The sequence below is a fragment of the Fukomys damarensis genome, unplaced genomic scaffold, assembly GCF_012274545.1.
Source record: "Fukomys damarensis isolate Sample0158 unplaced genomic scaffold, DMR_v1.0_HiC HiC_scaffold_29, whole genome shotgun sequence".
Classification (NCBI taxonomy): domain Eukaryota; kingdom Metazoa; phylum Chordata; class Mammalia; order Rodentia; family Bathyergidae; genus Fukomys; species Fukomys damarensis.
Genome location: NW_022900941.1, coordinates 34,627,137 through 34,635,870, shown reverse-complemented (window position 1 = coordinate 34,635,870; position 8,734 = coordinate 34,627,137). Strand labels below are relative to the sequence as shown.

Below are 8,734 nucleotides of genomic sequence, written 5' to 3'. Positions count from 1 at the left end.
GATGGGCCACAGAGAAATCTTACAGGGTGCTGGGAATGCTCTACATTGTGATGTGGGCAGTGGACCAAAGGATGCAAACATATGCAGTACTTCTTAAATTGCACGGCAGTAATTTATTTACTCAATACAATTTGCAGCACGTATAACATATCTCAAGTTTAGCAAGAGATAGATATAAAAAAATGTATGGGCCCTGTGGCAGGTGTTAATTTTCAGGAGCCCTGGTGTGAGCACTTAGAAAGACTGTTGTTCCCCAGAGCAGCTGAGCCTTAAAAATAAAAAGAGGCTTGTGTGACTGACAATTGGAAGAACCGTTCTGCATATATTAAGACATCGCAGACAGAGAAAACAAATAGTGGTTTCAATTATGAGCTCTAAATAAAGCGCCACAAGGGGAAGCTACAAACTGCAGGCTTTGGCTTGCAATTTAGCCACTGTTCACATGGGCAACTATGCTGGAAGTTCCTGCCACGTATTAGCTGAGGTTTATTCGTTGAACAATGGTGAGTAATTCCTTAAGGAAACTCAGGACAGCTGAATAGAAAATATATGTAAAAAGTAATTATCAGGGCAAAGCAGAATACAAATAAGACACAGATAAAAGTAATGAAGATAAAGGCAATAAAAGATAGATAATTGCTATGATTGCATTTTAAATTTGATTCAGTCTCTCAGCAGCCAATGAACAGAGGTAAAGCTAATCAGTGTTTTAATTCTCATTGTCAGGAAAGAAGATAAATATCAGTGTCCCAAGGGAAGTAACTGTTAGTTTAAAATTGAATTTATATTAAAATCTATATTAAGCATTATTCACATTATTCAACAAAATGATAAAAGCATAAAAATCATTGAGTTGAAATAAAAAAAACTGTATTCTGATCACTAACTCATCATTTGCCAGTTAAATTGTCCTAAAATTTTTTAATCTGTTTCCCTTACTTCAAAATAATGACTAAAACAAAACCATAAACAACCCCCCAAAACTCCAAAATAATAATGACTAATAGCTAACTTAAATATACTTGCTATTTACTGATTGTCAAATTAATTCAATCCTCATTATATACGTAGCAATACCTATAAAACCTTTAAACCTATAAAAATAATAATTCAGTTTTAGTCGATCTCAACATGTGGTTGTGCAAGTCACATGAGACATTTGATTAGACTTTCCACAAATACAGTTTGAAACAGTAAAATGTATATACATCTACATATAAAATGTATTTTTAATAAATTTGTCCAGATAAATTTGGATCCACAAAAGTGTAAATGGCATTCCACCTTGACTTAATAAAGGAGAGCCTTTCTCTAAAGCCAGTGGCCATGATACACTCTCATACAGAGGTATCTTCCTCTGTCCCCTGCCTTCCTATAGTTTCCCAAGCATTGTTGATGTTTTCCAGAGGCTTTGCTGTCTTCTCCTTGCTTTCACTTCTTTCCCTCCAGCCCCATTTTTTCTGTTCTGTATTAATTGAAAGAATGATACAATTGTAATATATTAGAGGCATAAATATGACAAAAAGTTGAGGGAACTTGGGAGGAAATATTCAAAGAATTTATGATAAAAATAAACCATAAAATTAGTAGTTTTAATTAGACAAAAGTTCTTCAAATACAACATAGATTACTAATGATTTAATATGGCTAGGGAGAATAAAGATAATGTGGAAACAGTGATTATATATAACATTTTGAAAAAAATTGTATTTCATTGGAGGAGGAATTTCAGGTAAAAAAAATAACTTTAGCTAAGAAATATTTCATCATATTTGTATGTTCATGGCTATAATTGTGTAAAAATTGTTGTTACAGATGAAGTAAGGATTATTTGACAAACAAAATCCTGGACCAATCAAGGTAAGTACATATGCGAAGGGTTGATTTTTAATAAGTATAGAGAAAAAATCCACTCTAACAGTGGAGAAAGCAAAATATATAAAAAGTAATGTATAATATTAGCTGTCTAAGTACCTGCATATTATATATACATTTAATAGTTTCTTTTTTATATTTTCTTACATACTTAAATTATATTAAAATCTGCTTCAGATGACATTTCAATTATGTCCTTTATCCTTTGTGATGATCCAAATATGCTAAAAGAGATACAGGGAAAAGCTTGTTTGAAAATTTGTTGAATTTTTTTTTATCTCCTCAATTAAAAAAGATACATGCAAGAAGAAACACTTTCTGTGTGTGTTTTGATATAGCAGACATGATATTGGGGCTGTAATAACTTTTATGACCAAGCAGATTCAAGCGAGGTAACTTAGGACCCTAATATAGTTTTCATTTTGTTTTGTTTTAGTGGTGCTGGGGATCATATTTGGGGGATTGTGCCTGCCATGCAAGCATTTTACAATTGAGTACATCCTCATTCCATCTGCTGTAAGATTTTTGAGCCAAGGAATTAATCAATCCTGAAGCCACACACCTCTGTTTTCCTCTAATGTGATGTTGAAAAGTCCCATTTTAAATCCAATTTCAGTAGTGTATTTTGCTTCTTGTTGGTGAAAGCATACTAACTTTTCTAAACAGCAATATGTACATATAAGTGGAAGTTTTTAAAAATAATAATAAATAGACAAGAGCATTATCTTCATGTAATTTCTATGTTACCAATAAAGACAGAATGGCTTTTACTATCATTGCAAAGAGTGAAAGAGTTTAAGATGCTTGAAAGAGAGAGGAAATTTCTGACAACTCGATGACCATTCAAGTAAATTTAATGGAAAAAATAGAATGGGAATGCTGAGATTCTGCATGTCCATTCAAGACTAGTGACTATAAATTTAAAGTGCAAAACAGTCAGCATGGTTGTTTTTGTTTCCAGACATGTTTAGATATTCCTGTGAATGCACCAAGTAAGCAGAATGACGAGCTTAATCAGAGTTGGCATTTTGCCAGTCAAGTTTTAAAAGCGCTAGAGAAAGGTAAAGGAGTTGAGGGCCTCTGCAAGGGAGTGATTTAAGTGTTTAATCATTCAGCCTAACATAGGCAAAGAGAAAATTAAGCAAAAAGATAAGGCAGATGACAGTGACAAATAGCTTGGGCCAAAGGATTGGATGTTTCATTGGGGTCAAAAAATTTTTGGAGAGAAGAAGCTATTGTGGATTTGAAAGAGAGCGTGTAGTGCTCAGAGTAGGGTGCTTATGTATGAGATTTTTGAGAGGTAAGGATACATCAATAAAATGGAGAAGAAGCAACACAGAATAAGGATGACCATAGTTAACAAGAAAATGACCTGCATAGTGAGATAAAGGCCAAGTATAACAGGGACTGTAGATGATAACAAGAATAGCAAAATAATAGGAGATCCCATGTGCAAACAAGCCCTCCCAAAGATCCAGGGTTTAAGTTGAGAAGGGAGAAATCAGTTGAACAAGATAATCTTGAGTAAGCCAATTATACCACCTCCCATGTCTGTGTCATGGGAAGTGGTAGGAAAAGCAGGTACCACATGGAAAGCTGAGGGAAGAAGAAGGCGAGATTTTTATGACCTTCAATTCCTTTAACTGTAGAACATTGTTGACTTTTTAAAGAGGTTTGATGATAAAATGAGATCATCTGAGAAACTGAATGTGCTATCAGTATTACACAGAAAAATGCATTTATATATTGTAATTCATATTTTAATGTCCCTACCACAATATCAGCATAGTTTTCTTAGCTGTTGATGTTGACTTTTACTTTTTTCTATGTATTCCTAAGTGGACATTAAAGAACCAGAGATGAGAAATTTTGAGCATTAAAATTAGTAGTTCAGTCAGGCATCTTTCAAAATCATTTTAAAATTTCCACTAGGAAAAAAATTGAGCCTTTTACTAGTCTCCACTGAGTTCTGAGAAACAAGATGTAAAAATTATGAACTCATAGTAAAAAATACATAAAATGCACAAAAAACCCATTGACAAATGGAAATATTAGACTATATATTCTTAGGATCTCAAGAGTCTGAATATAGGGATTATCAGATACAGAGATTAAAATAAATGCTGATAATATATTTGGGGATATGTAAAGAAAGCATACAGAAACACCATGAAACTTTGAGATTAACCAATATAATGTTTGGCGCATAGAGAACTTCAAAGTTGTTGACCTATTTTTTAACAGATTGGATGATAGGAAAATGAGTCTATATTGTATTAGTAATCTTTATATCTTTCTTGTTTAAATTAATATTTTATAAATAAGCAATATTTAATAAAAGAAAATAAATTATTTTATGGCCATTCTGAGAAATATATGCCCATTGAAGTGGATGAGCAAGGCTAGTTTTCTAGTGGAAAAATATAGCTTAAACATTCTTCATTGGGAGAAAGGCAGTATGAAATATGTATGGGCAGATTGAATTTGTGTATGCCTGTCTGTCTATTTGCCATCTATCTTGTATAGATGGAAGAACTTAGAAAATTATCTGGGATGATATGTGTATTAGTATTTTACAAGTAATAAGTTCAGAGGAGTATAAGGAAGAGAAAATTGAAGTGAAAGAGGAAATTCGCCTTTTATTTTGTTATATCACTACGTGTGCTGAGCATATTTAATATATCCTTGAAATCATTATCCGAATCGGGAACCTTGCTAGCCACCTCAGAAGCTACTACACATTCCCAATCCCAATCACTGTGCTCTCCCTCAAAGTAACGCCTCTTAACTTTGTGTGGTAATTACTTCCATCTGGTGATAGTTGTTTCCCTTCATCGTATGCCTCCAGATCCTGTGGCTTTACGGATTTCAACCGTGCTGCCTTCCTCCTTTCTTCCCTCCTTTCCCTCCTTCCTTCTTCTCCCATTTCTTTCTTTTCTTCGGGTACCGAAGAGAGCTGATATTGGGGAACCAAATCAGACTCTTCACACTGAGCTACATCGCCAACTGTCCCCCATCCCACTTTAGACATAGGGTCTCACTAAGTCCCTAAATTGTCCAGGCTGGGCTCAAGTTTGTATTCTTTTTGCCTCAGTTTCTCAGAATGCGGGGATTATAGGCTTAGATTACCATAGCCTGCTCCTCTCTTTTTAAAAATTTGATATGTTTTAAAATCTTTTTAATCTACAGTTTTCCCCTCTATTTTATAACTTTTACAACTTATCAGCTAAGTAATCATTTGACATATATGTAACATTTCACAAAGTCTGGATTTTTCTAATTTCATACTCGTGGTAAATAGATAGATAGATAGATAGATAGATAGATAGATAGATAGATAGATAGACAGATAATTACTGCCACTGTCTTTTTTATTTTCCTGACATCGACATTATACAACTCTAATCACTAAATTCTTCCTCATCACTGAAGTACGTGCTCCTCTTTATCCTCGGGCGCCCTACACCGGTTTCCATTTGTTCTGTTCTTCAGTCTTGGCTCGCTGGAGTGCGGTGGCTTGGCTGAGACTGTGGAGAGTGGTTTCTTCCCCTTCGTCTTCACTTTCTGCTGCCTCCGTCCTCAACTTCTTCTGGTTCGGCAATTTTCGTTTTCTTCTTTTTTTCTTTCGTCTTGGGAGGCTCACGTTCTCTGAGCATATTTTTCGGACAGGCGTAACTCAAGTGTTCGCTTTCCCCACATTCGTAACACTTCGATTTATCAAAGTAGTTTCCCCTTCAGATGAGTTCACCTGATCTCCCACTGTCAATAGCAGTGCTTGCCTTTATCACTCCACCAACAACTGTTTGTTGTTTATGGCTCTGGTGCAGTTTTGTACTCATTCTTTATCCAAAAATAATATAAATGCAACCCCTTTACTCTTCCTCGTATCTTTGTCTTTTATTATACTAACCTTCACAACGCTGCCATACTTGGAAATTATCCGGTATAAGTTGTGGTCAGGGAGAAGGGCAAGTTGGACATGTACACTGTGCTCTTACTTGGAGCTAAGCCACCACTCATCTCTTCAGGGAGGGCGGCTCTGCAGCAGCCGGGATTCAACCCGGACTTTTCCTCTCCTCTCACAGTAACCTGGGCATCCCGCTCCCAGTAGGGGTCGGACAGAGCCTGGGGGCTCAGGTAAATATTAGTATGTTGTTTTACCCATTTTCTGCAAGCTGACAGGTAAATCTTGAGGTTTAATCAGACTCATGCTCAATTCTTTTGACAATGCGCACCTTTTGATAGCTCAGCTTTTAGAGAGGACTGTAGACCCCAAAATTCCTTTGACAATACTATAATTGTTTGATTTCTTTGAGGAGAACATAAATTCATGGCTGCCTCTCTTTCAGTGAAGTTGGCACCTGTTGATAATGCATAGATCCATAAATCTATTAGAAATTGCAATTCAGTGATAATTCAACTTTATCATTTCTTGCCTAAATTTTAGTTGAAATGTTATTAGGAGACACTCTTCCTAACTACTATAGTTATCCTAAAATGCAAGATAAATGCTTACTCATTTCTCCTTATTTTTCTGTATTTAATATAGTGTACTGATAGATTAAATTGATTGTAAATGTTATCCTTATTAAAGTATCTTTATTAAATTATCTTATCTTTGGTCAGTGACTGCTTCTTCAAATTGTCTCCTTTTGGGTATTACTGCTATTTTGGAATAGGAAGAAAAGATCTAAAGATATTGGACAAATGGGAGCGGTAGGGGAAAGGTAAAAAGGGAAGAGAAAAAATAAGTGAAAAGGAAAAAAATGCAGTCTTTGTAAATAGGGAAGAGTGGAGGGGAGAAGACGGGCTAGGGGAATGGGGAAAAAATAAGAGCCAAGATATATCATGTAAAGGTACAAGATCCCACTGAAGAATGTAACTATTCTATATCTAAATTGTACCAATAAAAATATTAAAAAAAAACAAATTGTCTCCTTTTGATACAATCCAAGTAATTCTTAACATTATCCAACAACATTTGATAGCTTAATTACAAGGTGTTCTAGATAGCTAGGATATTTGCTCCGTAGATATACCCTTGGGCATTTTACCATAAAGTCATAGTATTTTGATCAGAAGTAGCATTTGGAGACTACAGCCTTGATGTTAAGTCTAGTGTATCTCATTACTCTAAGTTGTTCATTGTTTCTAGGCTCATTAGTGGACAAACTAGAAAAACACACACACACAGATACACAAACGCACAGATGTATATGCATATATACTATATATTGATATATATTTAAATCGGGATGAGTATTTATTTTTTACATTGACAGATAAAATATTATGCATGTTGTGTACAAGATGAAATTTTAAAGCATAATACATAGTAATAGTTAAATTTAGCTATGTCACAAATACATTTATCCCATATAGCTATCATTTTTGAGGTGAGAACATTTTCCACTATTTTTGTACTTTTTTCAAATGTAATCTTTGTTCAACACAATGAAGGATATTATGTTAAGTGAAGTAATCCAGACACCTATATATACACTCATTCATATGTCAGCACTAAAATGCTTGAGTTTGTAGAAGTAGAGAGTAGAATGATATTTACCAGAATTGGTGTGGTTGGGGAAAGGCATGACTGGGAAGACACTGGCCAAGTAATATAGAATTATAGTTATATAGGAAAAGATCTATTGTACAGCTTGGTGACTGTTTTAATGGTAATATAGAGGTATTCCTCACTTTTTGAACTTTGCTTTATTGCTCTTTACAGATATTGCATTTTTAAAAATTTAGGTTTTGTAGCAAGCCTGAAACCAGTAAATTTTTAGGCACTTTACAATAGCATTGGAAATGCTCCCTGTGCCTCTATCACAGTTTGGTAATTTCATAGTATTTCAAATTCTTCACTGTTATTACATCTGTTGTGGTTATCTGTAATCAGCTTCCAATTACCATTGCAATTATTTTGTGGCACAACAAACTATACCCATGTAAAATGGTAAACTTCATTTATACGTTTTGTCCTGATTGCTTCACTACCCAGACATTTCTCCATCTCTTTCTCTTCTCTGACCTCCCTATTCCTTGAGCCACATACTATTGAAACTAGGCCAGCTAATAATTCTTTAATGGCTTCTCGATATTAAAGTGAGAGAAAGGTTCATACATCTTTCATTTTAAACCAAGCACTAGTAATGACTGAGAAAGTTATGTCAGAAGATGACATGAATTGAAAGCTCTTGTGGCAAGTAGTTAGCCAAATTATGAATGCACAGGAAAACTATATTTCTTTCCTTTCTTTCTGACAGGGTCTTCCTATGTAGACCATGCTGACTCCACTTGCCTCAAATGCATGATTCTCCTTACTCAGCCTCCTAAATGCTGGGATTATAGGCACATGCTACCACATCTGGGAAGAAAAGTTCTTAAAGAAACAAAAAGTGCCAGTCCAGTGTACACCATATTATTGGTAATATGGAAAAAAGTTTTAGTAATCTGTATAGAAGATCGAATCAGCCACAATATTCTCTTATACTGAGTCACATTCCACAGTTTAATCTAGAGGAAAGTCTTAACTGTCTTCAATTTTATCAAGGCAGAGAAAGATGAAAAAGCAGCAGAAGAAAATTCTAAAGCTAGCAGAGATAGGTTCATGAAACTTAAGGAAAGAAGCACAACGATACAGCTTAGATGACAGAACATCTGCTTAATATGTGGTTTACTGACCATTTTAAGCACATTGATAAGACCTATGACCCTGGTTACCCATGAGCTCTGATAGAGATGTACAATGAGATAAATGTTATTTCCATACATGTTTACAAACTATCATTCTGCAATTCATGGATCAAAGAGTAATTTCATCCCTGACTCCTCTTCTTTTTTATATGAGGTCTCA

The 8,734-nt window shown here is 34.7% G+C and overlaps 1 pseudogene; it reads right to left on the bottom strand.

The window, feature by feature from the left end:
* Positions 1-5,276: 5,276 nt before the first annotated feature.
* Positions 5,277-5,895, bottom strand: LOC104872906 (annotated as a pseudogene).
* Positions 5,896-8,734: the final 2,839 nt, after the last annotated feature.